Source organism: Lissotriton vulgaris, chromosome 4_1, assembly GCF_964263255.1.
Source record: "Lissotriton vulgaris chromosome 4_1, aLisVul1.2, whole genome shotgun sequence".
NCBI lineage: Eukaryota > Metazoa > Chordata > Amphibia > Caudata > Salamandridae > Lissotriton > Lissotriton vulgaris.
This window is the reverse complement of record NC_141691.1, coordinates 580,665,656-580,689,352: the sequence shown is the minus strand read 5'-3', so window position 1 is coordinate 580,689,352 and position 23,697 is coordinate 580,665,656. Positions and strand designations below refer to the sequence as shown.

The 23,697-nt window shown below is 43.6% G+C and overlaps 1 protein-coding gene across 1 annotated transcript in view; it reads right to left on the bottom strand.

Annotated features, from left to right (window-relative positions):
- LOC147722286 (THAP domain-containing protein 1 B-like) overlaps positions 1 to 23,697 on the bottom strand; it is a 143,305-nt gene that overhangs the window by 66,630 nt on the left and 52,978 nt on the right. Inside the window, exons 2-3 of the mRNA XM_086964796.1 lie at positions 20,584 to 20,701; positions 12,016 to 12,095 (exon numbers count right to left, since the gene is read on the bottom strand). The gene's annotated coding sequence lies outside the window, so the exon portion shown is untranslated. The remainder of the gene's footprint in view (positions 1 to 12,015; positions 12,096 to 20,583; positions 20,702 to 23,697) is intronic.

Genomic DNA, 23,697 nt, shown 5'->3' with positions numbered 1-23,697 from the left:
GGTCCTTTGAGATGGCCACTGTTCTTGGGCACAACTGCTAACCTAGGTTGAATGTGTCACTCTACTTGAAGAATCCATTTATTTTACCTATTGTAACATCATTGAAACTATTAACTCCATAGAGCCTGCCCTTGCATGTGCGTCCTGTTTTCAATCAACATTTGTAATGTCAATTATTACCAAGAAATTCATGTTTCTTCAGTAATGAGTGTTTGGTGCTGTCACATGCTTATCCTCACAGCGCTTTTATTATGAATGTTCTAATCCCCTTAACTTTCATACCTCTGGATTTCAATAGTTTGAAATGTTCAATTGTCTCCAGAGAGCCAAGCCTACTTCTGATGAGCATTAACACCCTCTGTTGCCTTTTAAATGGTTCATTGTAAGGTCCCTCTTTACCTCTGGCTCCATTTGAGCAAGTTTTTACTTAATAAATATTTGTTTCTTACTAGCTCCCATTTATATGCCTTTGACAATTTCATGATGTCTCAAGTCATTAATATATGCACAGTGACGGAGATAATGTCCAGGACTGCTGGTATGATCATCTGTATATCAACTGCATGTCTCGGGCCTGACCATTCATTGTTGCTTTGCCTGACTGGTTAAAAAACAGAGGTTGATAATATTAAATAGACAGATGGATATGGTAGAATCATGTGGAACAGCGCAATCTATTGTTGCATGTGTAAAAAAGAAGCCAAGCTGTACAGCTGTTGACCATTCAGAGAGAATGCACAACCCATGTTGGGTTGGAAAAGACCCTTTCATGGTGATAGTTGTGTAGTCCTACCCTGAGTGCCCTGGTCATGAGGGAGCACGAGCCATGTGTGCGCGCTATGACCTAGTCCTGTCTCAACTGTGGTCTGGTTAGACAACCCTAAATGTGGTAAAGAGCTACTGCCCTTCCCAAGAGTTGAGTAGCACAAGCACAGCAGTTGAAGCATAATATTTAGTAAAACGTAATCAGTAGAATGACCAGCGCAGTTTTCATGGGAGTGGGATCCACTGGCTCCCCCAATTAAAGTTCTGTTGCTGTGTGCTTATCTCACACTCAGCATCCATCTGTATGGGGAGAGTTCTGAGAGGTGTGAATGTTTCTACACAGCCCGTTATGTGTGTGTGCCTATGGTAGCAATACATGGAATTCTGTGCGCATGTCTTCAAACGGCACACTGGTATTTCTAAGTGGTCACAGGTGCAGCACATGATAAACTACATTTATGTTTGCATGCAGCGCCAAAGATGCAGGAGTGCTTGGGAGGGTACAGTGCATCAAAACCTGTTGGTCCCATAATGGGAACCCCAGGGCAGTCTGCAGGAGTATGGTGAGGTAGAGGATCCTCCCTGACAGATTTGTGGATTGCTACATTCATGAGCGCTGGCTCTTCAGTATTTCAAAAGGGACTCTTTTGATTCTGGCAGAGGTCACTGGTCAAAGGAGACTAGGCACATCTGAAGAATGAGATGGTGCTGATAAGAGAATCATAAAGAGCAGGGCTGGGGCCCTTCAGTAACCTTTTGATGCACATCAGTGAAGCTGACATTCAAGTGTGAACCTGTAGTCACTCCCATGGTGTATGTTTGGTGTTATCAAGATTGGAGACTGTCCTGCGGTGATAGACGTCTCTCTGGAGTAAGAGCACAACAAATTAGTGGCCACTTTAAAGTGGACATCCCCCAAAACACAAACTCCAAAGAAAGACACACTAAATCACAAGTGTGTCTGGAAATGGATTATGAAAAGGGGAGCATGAGACCCCCAAATTGTCAAACTGAATCTGTACATCAGCGAGGAGAAGCTCAACACAAGTCATGTCTATTTTAACCTGGACTAGGGACTTCAGACCTGCCAGTCTCCTTTTTTTTAATAATATTTTTTATTGAAGATTTTTTCACATATAGCACAGCACAGAATTTAATGTCAGAGAAATGAATGAATTTAAAAAGGAAAAAAAATAAAATAATAAAAAGCATAAATAAAAAAGGTACACACATTAGTTATTTATCCATACCAAATAAAATGTTCCCAAATTTATAGAAAAGTGTATATGATTTAGCATAATCAGTCGTAGATACCATAAAGGAAGACTCTTGCTTGCCTATTCCATTAGCACAGAGCGGGATCCACCCGTACATCGTTACTAGCACCCCTCCACTATTCCTCTACCCAATCCCCTTTCCACAGAATCAATGGTTTCCAAATCTTCTAACCTAATGCCCTACCCTTTTTACCTTTCCTTTCATATATCCCTTTTTCGAGATTGTAAACCGCCATTAAACTGGCAAGCCAGTGTTGCACAGCTGGGGAAGTCTTTCCCAGCCATGCCCTAGCAAGCAACAATCTTAAAACAGCCATACCTAAGAATAGAAATTCTTCGTGTATATACTATTATGTTCTGATGCCACACCTAACAACATTAATTCTGGAGTAAGGACAATGTTGGCCCCTGTAACCTGTGATAAGAATCGCTCAATACCTTTAACCAATGTATTCAGTTGCGGACATGTAGAGAAGATATGTATAATATCAGCTTCTGGTACAGCACATCGGAAGCACGTCGTCCCTGAAGTGCCGCCCCATTGGGCTATTCTAGCCGGGGTATGATAGAGCGAAAAGAGCGTTTTGTAATGCTGAGATTGCAGTGGGGCTGAACACAACACTGTACAACATAGCTCCAGGGAATCTTGAAATCTAGCCATCTCGATCCCCAACTTATTCGTCCATTTCCCAGCCTGCTTCTCCAGGTCATCTGGCTTAGTGAGAACTAGATTTGCGTATATACTACGGATCGTAGCCCCCCCTCCCGTTCCTACCAGGTCCAATGTACAATTGTTGTTAAATCCTGCCACTCCCCCTCGTTTATTGCACAAATAACTGCGTACCTGCAGGTATTTAAAAAAACTGTTCCTTCTTATATTAAACTTATCCTGCAGTTCCACAAATTGAAATACCAGTTTGAGACTTTTCTCTACTTTGAAGTTTAATGACATCTGCTTCTAGATTTTTTTGTGTGGCTCTCCACCGAAGCCACAGATCTGCCAGTCTCCTAAGCTGAATGAGAGGATAACACCCAGGAGAATCAAGAACACTTGCCTGGAGTAACAGATTCTGCCTTACCCAAGGCCAGTGGGCCCTTAGAGGAGAAGTTGATTGCTTGGAGGGAGTGAGGTCCAGAGGGAGTCCTACCAAGTGAATCCCAGAAGTGGAGTGTGAGATTCTGGTCCATGGAGAACAGCGAGCCAATCAGACCGTCTGTCTGTGTGTGCTTTGTGGCCCCTGTATGCCAGGTGAGGATGCAGTGAGGACTAGACCACTGCTGAGAGAAAGGGTTGTCACTCTGGTGCTGTGCGGTCATGAAGGGAGGGTTGTTGCCCTTGGTAGTGATGGGACCCGAAGAGGGTGATCACATTATTGATGCCATTAAGTGCCATTAAGTGAACCGTGTATGCCGGGGGGATTGTACAGAACACTGAGGACCTTCTCCCTGTGTGTGATGTCAAGACCTCCTGCACATCAGGAGGTGGTCCGCAGTCCAGGAGGAGGGCAGTAGCACCAGGACTTAATGGACTAGCAGGTTGTGGCCTGCAGAGTTGGAACCAAGTTGTACCTGCCTGAGTCTGGGAGCACCCAAGACCAGCCCCTGACAAAGAAGAATTACCACTGGATCAGAAGGGCACCCTTTAATTGGACAATCATCTATTGGGTTTGCTGGATGCATTTTCAGTTGTGAGCCTTACATCTACCTCCTCCCAGAGAAGCCTGGGACTGACTGACCCCCGCCACCATTGACAGTCAGGTGCTGAAGGGGTAATTGGCCCAGCTACTCAGCGCCCACTGTAGATTCGGCCCTGGGACATCAGGAGTGAAAATGCACCAACAACCACAGTTGTGCCCGTTGCTCCTGCTATCCACATGGCCCTCTAAAAGGGGTTCTGACACCCCTGGTATCAAACTTTATTGTTTTACGTTGATAAAATCCATCACAATATTGCGATATATACTAAACATGAAAGCACATAAAATCTTGGGTGTGATGTAATACATGATTACCAATGGTTTCATAAAATTTTTATCACAGCGTGATCTGGAACATCCTAATTGTTTGCTAGAACTTGAACCATCTGGCTTCATTTTAAGTATTGTATGGTAACAAAGCTAATGGCGAATACATAGATCATCAAATGGTCATGTTATGCCTACGGTTACTACCGTAAGATCAGCAACAGTCATCTCAAATTGTAAGATTACTCAGTAAAATTGAGGTCAATGTAATCAATTTCCTGTTAATCCAGGGTCAGGTGGCTTAAGTGCCTTAAAATTAACATCTAGACCACTATAAAGTGTAATCGGCTATAAAGTAATGCTGTGGTAATGAACCAACAAAACATCTAAGCTTGAAAGTGGGGTTAATTCAAGTATCCCATATAAATTATTACCAGTAATAAAATATTTAATTTAAGTAGTTTTCCCTATAAAACCAAGAATTTTACCAGTTTACAGTTAATCTGAGGGTCAAATGGATTAAGGCCTTTTATTATGGCCGAAGTACAAGTTCTGATGCCCCGGTCGTGAAAAATGTTTTTCAATAGCAAAATATGAGTGTTCTTTAAAAATGGACAGCACAGCATAACCTGTATGTCTTTGGACCATTATGTTTCCATGACGGTTGATCGGTAAAGGATGGGAGAGAAGCAAATCGGAGACAAGTATGTCATGTTTTGATATGCTGCCAGCTTCGGGCTGCTGTAAGACTTTAATACCATCCTGGCATGTGAACGACTGGTCAATGTGTGTTTGTCATTTGTGAGTGACAGCGTCTTTGTTTATTGCACGGCACAAGGCAGGGTGAGGTAAGCTCAAGTTCCAAAGGTCCATTGTGTTTGTTTCTTTAAGTAAAGACCACAGGTATTTAATATAAACTGCACCAGGGTCCTTTTCCAATGACGGCTATAGGGTAATAATTTGTGGACTTCTTTGGTTTGACAGCATTTTGTGCCATGTTTTGATGGTGGAGTAAGATCTCCCAATTGTTGGTTGCATGAGTCCAAATTCCAAGCTGACTTTTGCTGGAGAGGCATTCTGTGGCAGAACAAAAACTCGCTTACAAGTGTTTGTTTACAATTTATTCAGAGTCAAGGCATCTTTATCATGCAAAACGACACTTGCGTATGCCACCATTGGTAGTAGTTTAGCCACAATAACTGCTTGTAGAGGCTTGAACGAGGAACCGTCCAGATTCTTACTGAGAGCACAAAAAGCATAAATAAGTGTGTTTATTTTCTTCACAAGGTACTGCTTATGCGCTTCGAAGTTTAATTTCTTGTCTATGTACAGGCCCAGATATTGATAACTCCTAACCTCCTCTAGGATCTAGTCTGCCTGTCAAGATCTGTCTGACAACACAAGAATTGCAGCGGCTAAAAAAACAAGGGGAACACTTGTTTTAGATGTGTTCACACCAAGAAAAAATTAAGGATTGCTAAACTTTTTCTAAAAAGGTGTATTCTAGTTATTCAGAAATCCAACATGGTCGATGCTGACACTGACAACGAGCGGAGTCAGCGATCTAGACTTCAAAGCCGCACCAGACCAGGTGATTAATGCGCCTGGTTTGAAAACAAACTGCGCACTTCAACTGTCTGCGTGACCCGAATAGTCTCGTCTTTCAGTTGTTCCCCGTATTTTGTATTTGCTTGTTCTTGTCATAGTGAATTCGGTATTAGACGCGGTTCGCGTCTTAAAATAGCTTATCTAGCTATTTTTTCTTCGTTTATCTTTTGGAGAAAACCAACTCGCATGTGCAACGAGGGACCCAAACAAATTACCTTGAAGAGTCAAGTAATTCAGAAGATGTTCTTTGTGGCAATTCTCCAGTTGTAAATAGTTTCCGGTGGCAGCAGTGGTGAGAGGTGTCTACGACATCAGTTTTGAGCCACACTATGTTCATGATGGTTTCATACCACGACTAATGTAAACCAAATTGATTTCCTTATATAGACTATTAATTAAATTCGCAGGTTAATTATTCAACAAAGAATTTCCTCAGTTTGACATAAATGAGTTGTTTTCTGTATAATAGGTAAATAGAGACCATATGATAAATACTGAGACGAATATATAGAGTTTGAGATTAAGTCTATAGTGATGTATTAATTTTTCCCTAGTGATACAGGAAGCAACATTCTCCATACCACAACTTAAATAGAGAGAAGCAATAGCCAGGTGGAATTAGGTAATCAATGTTATACAAAGAAAAATAGTAGAAAACTATATGAAAGTGTTGTATGCATTTTTTATGAGTTCTTATCATCCACTGCAGGCACTGCATATCCAATTGTACCAGCTCAGCTGATCCATCCGTGTGCTCATCAACTGTCCACGCCAGGCTGTCTCTCTTTGTCTATCCACTTCCCCTTTCCCCCTTGCTAGTGCGCTACCCATAAGATTTCTAGTTTTCAGGTGGTGAACTGGTAGGCGGGCACTGGGTTCATCTTCGGCTCCTGTGGTTTCGTCTTGGTTTTGACACTGCCAGCTTAATCTTGAGTGGAGAATCAGGTTGATTCCAGAAGGACATTATTTTTGTTTTAGTCGTGTTTAATTCTAATATGTTGGTCGTTGTGTGTTCTGCTAATTCTGTGAGTGATCGCTGCTGATCCACTTTTGTGTGGCTAAGTAAAACAATATCATCTCCGTATAAAAGGTGTGGTGGGAGAGAGTTTATCTGATCCAGTCATGGGGACAGGTCAGCCATAAACAAGATGAACAAGTGTGGGGCTAAAATGCACCCATGCTTAAGGCCTATTTCTGTTGGGATTCTCCTCGATAGTCTTGAACCATCCACCAGTTTAACTTGAATCCATGTGTGTGTGTATAACTGCTTGATTGTGCACAGTCTACTATCATGGAGCCCCCACAGGCTGAGTTTTTCCCACAGAAGACCTCGGTCAACACAATGAAACGCTGCTTTAAAATCTATAAAGCATAGATGGAACTTTTTCTTTAAGTCCTTGCATTTGTCTACCATTGCTGTTTCTGCTAGGATATTTGTAGTGGTTCCAAATCCTGTGGTTTGTGTTTTGCGCCTGCTATGTTCCAGGAGAGAATACATAGGGAACTTTCCTGGGGTTTAATTGTCACATATGTTGGAAGTCACTCATTTCAAAGTAGCGTTTAAGGCTGACGCAAGAGAGTGCCATTGGTCTTGGTTCCCGTCCAGTGGCTGGTTTTTGATTGAGTACTTGTTCAAGTTGTACCATGAGCGCTTTGAAGAACTGAGTCCAACAAGTGGGACCCTGTTCGGTGCTTGTTGTTCTGACCAGATTTAGTAAAGGTGAAGGGTAGCGCAGTGAGAGTGCTATACCCCATGCTTCAAACTGTTCACTAGCACTATTCATTAGGAGTGCTATCTCTTCTTCCATTCTCCATGTAGTGAGGGTTTGCTCCAGTTGTCTATGGTCCTCGTTTGCAAGGCATTTGACTGATAACAAGACTTATTATTTTATATGTTTTAATGTGGGTATTACAGCTAACAGCCTCATGATATTGCCCATGTCTTCTACATGGTACGGGTCTTTTCTGGCTGTTGCTTGCGATGAGTCTAAAGAATCCAAGAATATATGGTTTACCTCTGGCTCTTCGAGTTTCTCAAGATAATTATCTCTGGGCAAAATCGTTGAGGTGTTTGCTGTTACTAAACCTTGATGTCTCGGCTTGTCTTCAAAGATGGGATATAATTTGTTATTACATACATCATCCTTCGCTGTCCAGCGAGGGCTTCTTCGTGCTTTGCTAGCACACTTCTTCAGTCTTTTGGTTTGCACTAGAGTCTTAGGTGTCCTCTGATCAGAAGCCTTTAACATAGATGAATCAGGGAGTTGAGGTGCCTGTTCAATAGGCATCAGATGCACAAGATTTTTTTCGTGGAGAGCTGCCTGAGTTACTTTGCTCTAGAATCTGTTGTATTTCTAATGATTGAGCTGGAAGGCAGTCATTCTGCTCTAGGGTGGGCCTATTAGGTGTCAGCCTTGCGATTTTTCTTCTCATTTAAAATGTTGGTTAGGATGGCTGGGATAGAACTTAGCTTATCGATAGTTGGGCCACATCCACAGACTTCTTGGTGAATTGAGGGGGATCTTTTCTTGTACACTGGTTATCTGAGCTGTCAGTTTTTCAAGTTTGGTGTTGAAGCCAGAAATGTGAGTGACTGATATTCATGAGGTCGATCTGAAGACCTAGTTTGTCTGATTGCATGTTGAGTGTCGAGATTGAGGTTTGTAGAATGTTTAGTAATGAGGAGTGTAAGTTTGAAATGCTCCCCACCTTTAGGAAGTCGTGATTCTCATTACTTTGGGTTCCCACAAATGCTTCTTTCTTCTCACTGCTTGCCTTTGGTTCTGAAGCATAGAGGATGATTTGGTCTGTATTGCCTGTCTGGAACTGTGTTGAAGTTAGTAAACCTTGTCTTGATGACTTGGCATCGGTGCTTGGGTATGCTTGAGCTGTTGCATCTAGGTGACTCAAGAGTTCTATTATTGAGTGCATGCTTTCTTCATGGTTGCCAGTCAGGCTGATGGTCTTGTCTTGACCCCCATTGCTTGTATAAGATCTGCGTTGTTCGTTATTGAGACTGAGTGTAGCCAGGAATCATCAGGCTCTTCAATTGGGTTACTGGTGCTGTTGCAGGTGTTGTTCTCCTGCATAGAAGACCAAATTGAGTCCGGTCGTTGATCAGGCCTTGAAGTTGAATGTTGTAGCTTTGGACCATGGACCTGAGCCTGTGTCGTAGCGATGTGGTCACCTGGCATTTTGCTTGTTACTGTGGCTGTTGTTTTTACAACCTCGTTTGAGTTCAGGTTGGGCCGTCGATCAGAACAAGTTATTAGGACTGTCTTTTGAGCTGTAAGAGAGTTTGGCAGGCCCTCAATATTTTTTTATTTTGAGCAGATAACTGCAGTTCGGCCCTTTAGAAACGTGAACTTACTGGCTCAGTTTGTCTTCCCAAAGAGTGTTTGAATAGGTGAAATCAGTGGGCTGATCTGACCTGCGCTTTCTTTTGTCAAGTTGCTGACACACTGTCAGTCATGAACTTCCTTAAGGACTTATTTTGGTGCAGATCTTTTGAGAAACTTATTGACTGACCTTGCCAGATGTTATGTTATCTGTCACCTTGAGCAGTTCGGTTTACCAGACTTCAGTAAGAAGGAGCACTGCGTTGAACTCGCAAACCATGCCCCAATCTATTGGAGCTGTTACCGCGAGAATGGACTCAGCACACGTAGCTATGCTACTCACTTCTTGATTGCAAACCACATACTAGTACTGTTGCAGATTGCCAATTACTTGTAGTTTTAAGTTTAGAGTAGATTTTATAAAGATTGTAGCAAGGCCCTCAGTTGTGTCTGCACAGGTTATTAGTAATGGATTGATGGGCTCGTCCTGTAGCTTCTGGTCTTCTGACAGGATCTTTTATACTTCCTTTTTGGTCAAGAAAAGTTGATCACTTTGTTGGTGGTATGCCACCTCACCCCGCCTGTGCTCCTGTGTGTTTTGTACAGCCACTTTTATTTTTTTAGACTTTTATAAATGTTTAGGGACTTAGCCTCTAGATTAAGCTAAATCGCATGAGGAGGGGGCATGAGCACGCACTTGCGACAAGGTCTTCTGTACTTTGATGCGATTGCTGGTGCAAAAATGGTGGAGAGCGAATTGTGGGTTCCTGTAGTTAACAGTGTCTATGGATCAGTAGGTCCCGTGTGGTGTCCCTCCTGTGGCTTTCTAGAGGGAGCTTTGACACTTCAGTCTTTGCTTAGTTGTATGCCACCTAATCCCTCCTGAATTAAGGGGGGGGGGGGCACAAGCACGCATTTGCTGAGCACTTCTTGCAGGGTTCTTTAAATTTCTCTTTTTAGTGTACACCTCAATCCCCCCGATCTGACAGAGAGGTGAGGTCACTGGTGGTCCGGTAGAAGGTGGGAGGGGGGGGGTCAGTCATGAGCATGATTGATTCCATTACTCTCCTTATCACGCTCGCCTCAGCTCCCTCCCCCGACGGCCCCCTGCCTGTGGCAGCTGTACCAGGTGAAACACAGTATCGCAAGGTCAATAATCAGCAGTCAGTAAAGGGCAATAAGGGCTGCCCAGATCAACATAAGTCACTGGGGGCCCTTGGGCCGGTGCAGGATGCAAGTCTCACACTCCGTATTGATTGGCCGCCTAGCAGATTCAGGATTAGCAGGAGTTGCTCTTGAATAGCTAAATAACTTTCTCAGCCACAGGAAGCAAGTCACGGTACTAGGGAAATACCACTCAGAGGAGAAAGCATTAAAAACAGGGGTACCACAGGGCTCAAGCCTGAGCCCAGTACTATTCAACCTGTACATGACCCCCCTGATAGAGCTTATCACACATTTTCACATCAGCACTATATCTTATGCTGATGATACTCAGCTTATCCTCGTACCAGACAGCAATACAACAAAGGCAGAGGAAAATCTAAGAGATTGTCTTACCGCCACATTCGACTGGATGAGAAAACACCATCTCAAATGTAATTCGGGCAAGACCGAAATTTTACCTTTCCCCCAAATCATGGTGGCCACAGGATGCAGAAGTCCCCCCAAACACCATTACTACGGCCCGCAACCTTGGGATTAGGTTTGATGAGGCCTTGTCATTTAGGCAACAAGCAGGTGCTGTGGCAGGGTCCTGCTTTAGCATAATCAAAGGCCTCAGAAGATTCTTCGACCTTCTCCCGTTGACAGCCAGAAAGACGGTGGCAGTGGCTCTTATTACATCTCGTCTGGACTACTGCAACAGTCTATATGCAGGCTCTAGTAAAGCAGTACTGCATCGACTGCAGATGGTCCAGAATGCCACCGCCCGCCTCGTACTGAGATGTCCCAGGAAGTCGTCTGCATCAGCAGCACTTAAGATCTTGCACTGGCTGCCCATCCATAAAAGGGTGCTATTCAAAATCCTAGTAATCACCTTTAGGTCCTACCACCAGCTGGGTCCTACCTACCTGTCAAAAAGGTTCAGAAGATATGTGCCCTCCCGCTCACTCAGATCTTCCAACCTGAACCTGCTGGTGACTCCCAAATTCAGATAAGCCACGAAAGGAGGAAAGTCCCTTGGACTGCTGGGTGCCAGGGCCTGGAATAAACTACCACTCCAATTGCGCCAGATCCCGTCAGAGAACCTTTTCCGAAAGGCTCTAAAGACATGGATTTTTACACTCACAGACACAGCCTGTTTCGCCCTAGTCTAACCCCAATTCCTAGAGATACCAGATACTGTCTCACCGGTGCCTCACTAGCTCCCCGGCCAAACACCTTCTAGGCACGGGTGGTTAGCGCCAAGATGCTCCGTGGAGTGTAAGTCGCGCTTTACAAAAATAAAATTACATTACATTACAGTACTGAGTGCGAGCCGCCAGTGCCCCTGTACACTCGCTCTCTCCCTCCGAAGACTCACCGGTCCCACAGTGCCGACAAGCCCAAGTCCTGCCGTGCTAGGCCCCGAGGATCGAAGGTGGTCGAGATTTCGTCCAGTAGGGCGGGCAAGGAGAGTGGGACGATGTGTGACGAACACGGAGACGCCAAATATGGTCGGTCCCATGTGGCCATGTCCCTTCTGGATATCGAACACAAACCCAAGGAGCACAACAGTATGGGCAGTCAGAACAAGTACACAATGGACTTGCCTCATTTTTTGAATTTTGACAATGAGTGGACACAACTCTAACTGCGATAACACTGAAGTGAAACATAGACCAATTCAACACTATAAAAACAAAAACTAAAATATCTGGGTAGGTCCTGTGTTCAAATGATTATTGAGGAGCACATGGAGAGACAGGCAACTTAACCCATCCAGAAGGAGTCAAACGTCCTCAACCGTTGATTCTGAAACAATGTCAGTCGTCTCCCAACCTGTATGAAGACAGACAGGAGAAGATGACAGGGAGATCCCTTACTTTGTGGGAGTCCAGAGACCAAAAAGAAGGCTCATACCTGAGAGTGTTGTTTCCTTCTGCAACCAAATGAGAACTATTTAGAGCATCTCAGACCTGGCAAGCTTTTGTGGTTCATACCTGAAAGAAAAACAAGAAAGTTAAGGTTCTGTGTTCTTCAAACAACATAGGCATAAAAATAACGATATCACTTGTTCATGACAAGCATACTAGTTCATATCCACTGAGCTGGGAAAGAAAGGCATCTTGATAAGATATAGGGATAAGAAAATGTAACGAGACCTGGACTACGTCCAGCCTTACAGACAACTGAGCTCAAACAAGACAGAAAAACATAGCCAATGCCATAAAATGTTCAGCAGTTCCAAGACATGGAACAAAAAAGCATTTTACAGTAAGGAGTCAATATTTCGGAAAGCAACAGGTCAGCTAAGACTAGTCCAGAGGAAAATTACAAGACTCACATTTGTATACAGATAGACTCAACAGAGCAGATTGCAGAAAATATTATAGAGAAATTAGCTGAAGAAAGCTGCAATAGTTTTATTCATACACCATTTCGCAGTTTGTACCAAAGCCAGATTGCAGTAAATATTATAGACAAATTAGCTGAAGAAAACTGCAATAGTTTTATTCATACACCACTTCGCAGTTTGTACCAAAGCAAGCAGCAAGCATGATAGAAATGTAGGTCTAGTTGTATGGTTACAAAAGTGATTAGGAACTATGTTTGTGATTGTTGCCCTACAAGACAATGCTAGCCGTTTAAGTGTAAGATTATTTCACCCAACCTCGGTGCATTATATTGAACCACTGACTGAGAACTGATGGAAAAGAAGTGTAAGGATCTGCAGAACAGCCTTCTCTTATCACACGTTCCATCCCAGTGTATGTTTTACACAAATTCTGAAAAGATTTGAGCAGACAAACTGTGAGTCAATCATCTGTATTGTCCTTGTAGTGAATCACATGTTCCTCCCACAGAGACTACATGGATGAGGGATTCTCTTTTGGAGCACTGGCTAATGTATGCTGAGAACATATGCCAGAGAAGTCTAGGTTTCTATTTTGGGTATAATGGCTATTTGGTTAATGAATGGCCAACAGTAATGAAGAGAACATAAAAGGTGAAAGGCAAGCAAGCCATGGAGCAGAAGATTACCCTAGATAAGTGAAATGGCTAAAATAAACTAAGGACACATACTTATTGTGTTTCTGAAGAATCACTTAATAGAGAGGAGAGAATAATTAAACTTGGCAAACGAGATTTAGAGACAAGAGGAAGACCATTAAATGTAGAGAAATAAGGCCACAGCAGAAACTAAAATGCATTTCTTTATTGTCTTTAGTTTTAAAATATCCTCACATTTTCTCTATGCCTCTTCAGGGCATGTTCTTTAACTTGTCAGTGTTGGCAAAGGTACTGTAGGGTCCACAATAATTCTCCGTTTCTATGCGTTTTTTCAGTGTATTTAGTGTGCAATCGGGATTGCGAGATACTTTATATTTATATTTATCTGATGCTTTTGTGACAGCATAAGGCTATATCACTTAAAGTAAACAAGTATGAAGGCCGTGCTAAAAATGATCACATCCCTTTCAGACTATAGTTACTCAATCTTCATAAACCCAAGTTGTACCAAATGTAATCACCTGATATCCGTCAGTCCTCTTCACATAACAGTCAAGAAAATAGACAAAAAGGATACATTGATTACTTGAAGGAATATGCGAAGCCTTCTATATGTTATAAGATACATTATTACTACGAGTAGCTCAAGCCAATGCAATGAGAGAGTTGCAGTGAGAAATTAGGACCCAGCAAATGCATTAACAGACTTGTGTAATTTTCCCATACTTTACTTTATTCGAAACAAGTTTCATAAAAGTACAACACACAAGATCCAAAATAGCTATACACAAAAATTAAAATTTCCTCAGTAAACAAATTATTAACATAAAAGTAATTTCAGACAGTGGGCAAAAATTTTGACCTAATGAACCAAGCATTCGCCACATATTTAGCCACCCCACAAATCATATGCATAGAAATGACATTTGTTTGTAAAATACGCATGGCTATTCTATGTTCCCTCACCCCTAAATTCCTACAAACAGGTTTCAACCACCTATCTCTAGGTTTTTTGTAGGCTACACAAGCAAATAGGAAGTGTCCTAATGATTCTTTCGGGCAGGGACAACCTGGACATTTAACCCCTGTACCGCTATATCCCTTCCAACCTTCTTTGAATGTGTTAAGAGGTAAAATGCCGTATCTGAATTCCAGAAACAAAGTTCTATCTCGAGGGACCTGGATAAAATCCAAAAAGGGCTCCAATTTTCCAAGGGGCTTATGTTCAAGAAAGGAGTTGGTTAAGTGGCCCCAATTTTGGTGCCTAAGATCTTTTGCAACAACCCAGTCCCAATATAGTTTCTTTACAATTGTTTTTGGGGGCGGCATTTGTGAGATCCAACTCTCCTCCAAACCTATGGCTTTCACGAGCCACTTTAGATTGTTCAACCATTTGATTTTGTTGGCTATATTCAAACCAATCAACTCATCCAAAACCATGGCATAGTTAGAGAGTTCTGGGGTCCTTCTAAGACGAACCCAAAATAACAAAGGGCGAATTTGCACCAGATCTACTATTGATTTTTTGCCCAGGTCTAAAAATAAGGGTTTCAAGGGGGACGATAAAGGTAGCGAAACCATATTTCTAATAAACTTATTTTCCGCCACTTTTAAAGCTTTTGTATTTTCCGCACCCCAAAGTTCTGAACCATAAACTGCCGCCGCCAGTGCTTTCCCTTCGTATACTGCCAGGGTAGGGGCTATGGGTCTGCTAATAGAACGTCGCTGATTTTTGAGAATCACTCCTGCCACCCTTTTAAGGTTTAAAACCATTTTAGTAATATGGGCAGACCAACTCAAATTATTACAGAGTCTTACTCCTAGGTAATCAAATTCTTGAACCACCTCCAGCGCGGAGCCATTCAACAAGAGGTTAACCTTCCTATGTTGCTTTTTCGAAGTTAACACCATCAACTTTGTTTTAGAAGTATTTATTGTCAACCCTCTATCTTTACAAAAACTGCAAAACCGATCAAGCAGTTTCTGCAGACCCATAGGGGATTTAGACATGAGGAGGGTGTCATCGGCAAACAGGAGAGTAGGTGTTTTCTCACCGGCAAGGGTGGGGGCATCAGCCTGGTCCTCCCTCAAATGGTCTACCACCCCATTAATAAAGAGGGAGAACAAGGTTGGAGCCATCACACACCCCTGTCTCACTCCCCTGTTTACCGGAATCCTCTCAGTCAGTTGACCCTGAGATCCCCAGCGGATTCTGGCATAATTTCCATCATGAAGTTTAACAATAAATTGTAGAAGGTAACTAGGAAAACCCATATCAGATAAGACCGACCAAAGCTTAGTCCGTGGGATAACGTCAAATGCTGTCTTCAAGTCTATAAAAGCCAAGTATAGACTACCCTTCATAATTAGCACTGACTTCCAACAGACTGCACAAAATCTGAAGACCTGATCTATTGCACCTATATTACTTCTAAACCCGGCCTGAAAGTGGGACAAGATGTTATTATCCATAAGCCAAGATTCTGTGCGATTTATGATCACCCTTCCTACCACCTTCTGAATGGTGTCTATCAGACTTATTGGTCTATAATTAGAGGGGTCATCCCTTTCGCCCTTTTTAAAAATAGTTATCACCTCAGCGCCTTTCCAGGAGTCTGGAACAGGGTGACCAGCCTGGATCAAGTTCATCAGACATGAAATATACTTAGCCCATACATTTGGGTCATATTTTAACATATCCCCTGGGAGGCCATCTTGGCCTGGGGCCTTCCCAGGCAGTAGTTTAGAGATAGCATCTACTACCTCTCTCTGCGAAAATGGATCCCTATTATGGATCAAAGTTTCACAGAGCATGTTTCCAGGGGTATTAGCTAATTGTGGTAGCGAGCTGTCCAAATTATCCTCGCAGTACAACTTTAAAAAATGGGAATACCATTCCTGCTCCGTAATGTGATTTAAAATCATTCCTGCTCCCTTGCTATCTAGAGTGTTAATTAATTTCCAAAAAGTAACAACATTTTTCCCACGTGCTGCTTCCTTAAGCTGTTGCCAGTGCTCTTCCTCCCAGGCTCGTTTTGCGGATTTTATACTTCTTGTATAATCTTTCCTGGCGGCCCGTACGGCCACAGAGTCCTTACTTTGTATTGCTTTGGTGATTGCTTTCCTCTTGATTCTACAATTACTCGTGTACCATGGGTTACTTGTGGTTTTAAAACCATTAAGGCCTGATTTTGCCGGTTGCTTCTTACAAAAATGGGCTCCTATTTTACTTATTAAGTTACTATAGGATACCAACAAACTGGGACCGGCTACCTTAACTTCAGAGTGGGGCAGAGCTGTCAGACTACTAATTTCTTTGGATACTAAATCCGTAATGTTTTGGAGCTTCCCCTCATCACATTTGACTACATTCCATTTCAGCTTCCTATTATTGTTTACAGGGAAGATTTCTTTAGTTAGCATCTCAGTTACCCGACTAGGTTCACGGCCGCGTACCCACCTAAGCTGCATACATAAGGGGTTGTGGTCACTATAGGAGGACTCCCTAACCACCATGTCTATTACGTCGGGCCATGAGTGTGCATCCAAAAGGATGTAGTCGATGCGAGAGGGGCACCCCACCCTATTAAAGGTCATAGCACCTGAGCTATCTGATTTTGTACGGCCGTTTAGGGCCCAAAGGTTATGATCTAGCACCAGGGCATTCAGCTGAATAACTCTTGATGACCATTTCTTAATTGGGTTAAGATTTAGCAGGGGTATGCCCTGTCTACTTTCCACAATGTTCGGACCCAGTACCTCTTCCACATCTAGGGGTTCGAATGTACAGTTGAAATCCCCCCCGACCAGTATTTTAGAACTGGTCGGGAGTTTTGACAACTCCACATCCAATAATTCCAGTATTGGAGAAAGAAGCCCTCCCTGGAGACCTCTAGCATAAATACAAAAAATTTCGTATGTATAGCCCCCTATACTATTCTTTAAAGTGATGTGCAAGATGTCGTTAGAAATGTGTTTGTTAGAAATAACACGGCAGTTCAAAGATGTTTTCACCCAAATCTGTAACCCACCAGAGGGTCGGCCTCTTCCCGGTAAGACAGCAGGAACATAGAATGTAGAGTAACCATTCATATATTCAGGGGATAGGCACCATGTTTCTTGAAACATACAGATATCAAAGGTGTTAATAAAATTGTTCCAATCGGGATTTACTAAATTTTTCTTTAGACCTGCAATGTTCCATGATAAAATATTGATAAGGGGACACAGGGACTTGGGTTCCAATTGACCTGTGGGTACTATATCCTGCAAACAGCTACCAACTGCAGCTGGAGATACAGTATATGTATCAGCACAGGTGGGGCCTACAATAACCACTCTGTCTACAGGTATATTAGATTCATCTCCAGGTAAAGCCTGCTCCACCCTACTACAAAATTGGTCAATGGGCTGCTTGGTAAGTCAATCGACTTCCTCCAGACCATTGAAGCGATTATAACATTGGATAGGATGGTCCAACTGTGGGCCCAGCCATCCCTCCTTGAGCCTGTTACCACCATGGTAGGTTCTACCTCTACCTCTACGCACTTCTTGCCAATCTCCTTTTCCAGCGTCTCCCCAGTTGTAGGAGCGATGATTTCCCGGGGTTTCAAATCTCCTCCAACCTGGTTCATGCGAGGGGATCCTTAACCAGCTCCATCTATTATCATGATTCCCCGCGGGCATATAAAAGTAAGACAAAGGTTTAACTAGAATCTCGGAGTCATTAATGCGGCTAGGCCCAGAGCAAATAAACTCTACAATACAAGGGTCTTCAAATGTAATCACCACACAGTCTCCTTTAAGATGTTTCTTTTTCTTTCCCACCCAAGGTGTTCTCTCTACCATAAGAATATTCTTGTTCATATTGGGTGGGGATGGAAGGTTTGTGTCCAACCAATGACAAACTTTATTTTTAAGACCCCAGAATGATTCGGGGATATCTGTAGTGAGCTCAGGGACCCCTGTTAATACTACCACAAATGGGCAGGCGTCAGATGGTAAATTAATATTCCGCCGTACCCGTGGTGTCTTCACAGCGGGTTGGCTCTGGATAGTACTAGGCACAGTTGCACTGGCTGTTGCTGTGTGTTTCTTAACATCTATAATGGCTTGATCGGTGGTCAGTTTACCAACCTTCTGCACCGTAGTAACGGTTGGGCAAGGCTTAGTTTGCTGGGTGGGTGCTGTTGTCGGGATCTTAACTGATGGGTGTGGGCTTCCCATAGTACTAGGGGTATTCTTCTCAATTTCTTGATTTACTTTAACCCCCTTGCGATTTAGGTCATTTGATATAATTCCCAATTGGTTTTCTATGCCCTGGAGTCTAACTTCCAGGGGCAAAAGCAAAGACCTAATAAGAGTTGCTAGGGTGTCAAAGAAGGGCGCATCCACATCTTCTTCACTCACTACAGACACATCAGGACTACCATTATCAAGAATGTTAGCCAGACTTGTGTCGGATACTGATACATCTGGTAACTCTAAGGGCAGGGGGTGTGATGCTCGAGGTTGCCTAGTAGAGATTACTGGGGCATCCACACTTGATTCTCCCTCCTGTGAACCATTTCCCCCACCAACCGCGTTCCCCATACTAGATAAAATATTTTGACTAGCTATAACATCACCAAGGCCTTCTGTGGCAGATGGTATTGGAGAGGGTGTTTTCCCCACAATAGTGGGCCCCTCTAACTCCAGGGGGACTGTATGTATAATAGCTGGGGTAGCCATAGGTGTTGTAAGGGTTGCAGACTCAAGTGGTGCTACTGGTAATGAAGATACCGTTGACAATACAGGGGTCACAAGAGTAGTAGGTAAATGGGACGTATCCGATAAACGCGATTGTTTATTCGGAGTGCAGGCTAGGGCTACATTACCCAATGATGACCTTTTGGCCTGGAGCAAATCTTGAGAAACCCTCCGTTCCATCAATATAATACCCTCATCAATTAGGGTGTGTGTACGAGTAATAAAACTATCCAGAGTACTAGTAAGTTTTTTAGTTTTGGTGTTTTTTATCCCCGCCACCGCCTGGCTTCTCGTTTTCCGTGCTGACATTATATGACACCAGCAAATAACCAACACGGGGTACTATAGTTGACGGTAAGATGGCGTAACTAAGTTGGCAAACCCTGTTAGTAATATATTACAATGATAAAACTAATCAACTCAATAGTGCCAATAGTACCAATTGCCAAACAATATGATCCTATGCCAAAAAATCACAATAATATCATCTACAATTTTAAAGGCTTGCGAGGGGGTATGGCCAGTCCAGTCCTCTTGGTCCTCGGAGGGCCTCAGAGGGCCCACCCTTTGCCCGGGCTTAGCCCCGGGCTATGTCCCGCGCGCGTCCCGCGTGCGCGCTCACCTCTATGCTAATATAGGAGGGTTGGGGGCGGGAAGAGACACCAGGTGCGCTGGGTTGTAGAAGCGCTGAGCAACCTGGGTCTCGCAGTCCCGGCCCCGGCAGCGTCCGCTAGAGTCCTGGGTCCTAGCTGATCAGGAGCAGGGTGCAGGGCAGCAGATTAAAGGCATCCGTTTTAAAAACAATGTTCCACAGGTTCCACAGCTTGATTCCCGAGGCTGCGAGCGGCACCCGCAGAGCGGGGGCCGCGAGCCTTATGAGAGAGAGTAAGCACAGAGGGGCGGAGGGCTGGGGGCGGGAAGAGACACCAGGTGCGCTGGGTTGTAGAAGCGCTGAGCAACCTGGGTCTCGCAGTCCCGGCCCCGGCAGCGTCCGCTAGAGTCCTGGGTCCTAGCTGATCAGGAGCAGGGTGCAGGGCAGCAGATTAAAGGCATCCGTTTTAAAAACAATGTTCCACAGGTTCCACAGCTTGATTCCCGAGGCTGCGAGCGGCACCCGCAGAGCGGGGGCCGCGAGCCTTATGAGAGAGAGTAAGCACAGAGGGGCGGAGGGCTGGGGGCGGGAAGAGACACCAGGTGCGCTGGGTTGTAGAAGCGCTGAGCAACCTGGGTCTCGCAGTCCCGGCCCCGGCAGCGTCCGCTAGAGTCCTGGGTCCTAGCTGATCAGGAGCAGGGTGCAGGGCAGCAGATTAAAGGCATCCGTTTTAAAAACAATGTTCCACAGGTTCCACAGCTTGATTCCCGAGGCTGCGAGCGGCACCCGCAGAGCGGGGGCCGCGAGCCTTATGAGAGAGAGTAAGCACAGAGGGGCGGAGGGCTGGGGGCGGGAAGAGACACCAGGTGCGCTGGGTTGTAGAAGCGCTGAGCAACCTGGGTCTCGCAGTCCCGGCCCCGGCAGCGTCCGCTAGAGTCCTGGGTCCTAGCTGATCAGGAGCAGGGTGCAGGGCAGCAGATTAAAGGCATCCGTTTTAAAAACAATGTTCCACAGGTTCCACAGCTTGATTCCCGAGGCTGCGAGTAATTTTCTTCAAAATCTTCCCACTCCTATGGATACCTGCTTCTAATAAGGGAAAAAATAAGAAGTTAGCACAGTGTTAAAAATTAACTGACCCTTTAGTGGGGATGTGTTCATGTCAGCCCAGCATTTTTAAGGTGGTCCCTCTGACTTTGGGAATATAACACAATAGGAAGTTACATTTTCTGAGACAGAAGCGCTGGCATCCGTTTGCTGCATGTAAAACAGAGAGTCAAATTAGAAATGTAATACAACTAAACGTATGACGTATTACAACACATGGGTATCTTCAATTCAAAGTCTCAGCATTTAATTTTCAGTAAACACCTTGTGTAAGAAGTTGGATTATTATTTGGGGTGGGCGATTGCCCGCCTCAAGGTATAATAATACTTCTTGTAAGGGTGGATCCTCAAAGTCACTAAATTAAACTAAGCTCACCCCCTTGGTACCTACAGCCCATAGCTGGCAAGTTTGACTTATGGCAATGTATAAAATAGTTATGCAGTAACAAAACAGTAACAAAGTCAAAACGTCAAGCAATAAAAATCCTAAAAAGCATGAGAAATATAGAGTATAATTTGATAAACAAAATAACACAAAAACAGCAAAAACCTATTAAGGGAAAGTGGATATATGAATTTTGAAACTTTAAATTAGAAAAATAGCTCCACAAAGTAGGATGTTGTACTGAACCTAGGCACGATTTGAGGCCGACTGTGATGGAGCCCTGGTCAGATACACCAAGTGGATTAGCCATGGTGAAAAGTCTGGAAGTCAAAAAGGTTTCTACGTCAGACTTCAGAAAGGGGCATATTCATTTTTTTTTTAAAGAAAAGCATTGAAATTTGTTTAAAGTACCACAGCAGAACTGGACTTTGCCTTTTTATGAGAAAGAGCTGTACCTGCACCCATTTTACCGAAGGACGATATTTGAGGCAGGTTGGTCCCCCTGGAGCTCTGAAGGTTTGGAGATTTCTCACTGAACGCAGAATGAAAATTAGTCATTTTCTCAGAGGTGCAGGGAGCTTTGAGCAGGGTGATGGTGAAAATTCAATTCAACACTGTTTATCTGCCAGTCAGATACTTTTACCCGTAGGTCCCACTGGTCCTCTGGAGGAAAGGTTTTTAAAAAGGTACCAGACTTTTATTTGTGGCCCACACAACCAAAGTACACTTCAAATGTACCAGGACATCAAGGGAAGGCACTTAAGAGACTCTCAGGCTGATGGGCAAAAGCCAACAGCAAAGTCCAGTCCAGTTGCCAATGGTCAGCTGGGCACTTCAGGAAAAAAGACTCTTTTAGCTTGTTGTGGCCATGTAGCCACATAGGAGGTCAGCCAACTGACCCTTGGAGTCCACTTCATTGTCCTGGGTACGAGAGGAAGCAAGACCAGTCCTTCAGGGCTTCTATCAAATCACAGAGGGTCCACTCCTCTTATGATCTTGCAAAGGCCCAGAAAGTGATTGTTGGATGGTTCCAGGGATGGCATCAGCTAGTGAAAGGTGGTGACACCTGGGCACTCACTAATCAATCTGTTCCAGTTTGCCTTACAGGAAACAATCCCACAGTAACCCTGACTCTCAAAGTTCAAGAAGAGGAAAATCTTCTCCCCTTGTACAAGCCTGTGTGCCCATCCAGAGGTGCGGCCTAGGTAATGTGTAGTGCCCTCCTCTGTGGTCACTCAATACCAGCTCTGGAGGTAGCTTTCCTCCTACTGGCCATGGTGCCACCCTGACGATAGGGACAAAGGCTGGGCCTTCCCAAGTGTCACTTAACATTTGCTTGTAACAGGGCCGGCCCCATTAAAGTTAATGAAGTTCCTGGCTCCACCCTAACTGGTCTACCTGCTAGGAGACATAAACACCCACACCCAGGCCATTGTCTCCGTCTTGGGAGCAATGTTGACACCTCTTTCACACTTCATTCAGACTAAGTGCAGCTGGCCACTTGCTGAAGAGTCACTGCAGAATAGCCTCTAGCAACTTCAGGCAGGGTAAAGGTAACTTTATTTTTTTAAAGGTACATTTTAAAAATTTGACTTCGGCTTAGAATGGATATTTATTAAGTGAAAAAATAGTTCTTTGAAATCATGTGAAGCTGAAACACATTTGAAAGTTTTCCTTTGTGTTAGCTTCAGCTTGGCCAGTAGAAATGTAATTTTGGGCCTAGTCATTGGAGGAACATGCCATTTCTAATGACCCACATATTCTACTCTTAAACATTAAGCACCCTACCCTGTGAGCTACAAGGTGTGCTTAGGGGTGACTTATTTAATAATCAAAATCCAGTTTCCCTACCTGTCAAATGGGTAATTTTGACAAATCTGCGCAGTAGGGTTCCATCTACTGCTGTCAAGACAGGGTAGGCCTGAAGCCATGTTTTCACTGCCACAATAGTGGATGACACAATAGGTGCTGCAGTCCACAGGTGCCAACTAGCTTTTCATGCCAGGGGTCTATTTCTACTCCATTTACTATAAACTTATAGGTAAGACAATTGTGCTAATTAAGAATAAGCTTATGTTGACATTTTTAAAGGGGAAGCACAGGCAATTTACTCCTCTTTAGCAGGGGTAACAGTGCACAGAATTCTAAGTCCAACAAAAATAGGTTCCAGAATAAGGTGAAAAATCTAGGGTTAACATGTAGAATAGGCAGATTTCCTACACTTTAAAATCTACAAGATGGAGTTTATCTTCACGTTCTCAGAGTAACTCTCAATAGGCACTATAGCACATGTCTATTGTGCCTATTGCATTCTATTGTGGGCAGGTCAAAGAACTCTATTCTGCATATGTACTTTAGAAAGGCCAAACATTCTGGTACAGTATGAATAAATGTTAGCAACCAAGAGGCTGTGGTATGCTTTCTCTTTCCTCAATGAAACATAAGCTGCCATCCAAACCCTTTCTACTTTATCCCTTATCCAATGAAGGAGATCTGAGGAGTAACAGAAGTAGAAATGGATTTCAACTACACCAAGTGAGAAATCAATTTGACAATAGATAGTGTGTAAACAACTGCCTGGAAAATGACATTGTAGCTCAATAGGTTTCCTTTCAATTACATCAATGTAATTAGTAAAAACAACATTGTAATCTTTTGTTGTTGTACTTACATTAAAAAGCATATTCTCTTTAAAATACTTCATGGGGCAATTAACACAGTTTAGAAAAGCACTAATAAATGACAGTAGAGAAGGTGAAAC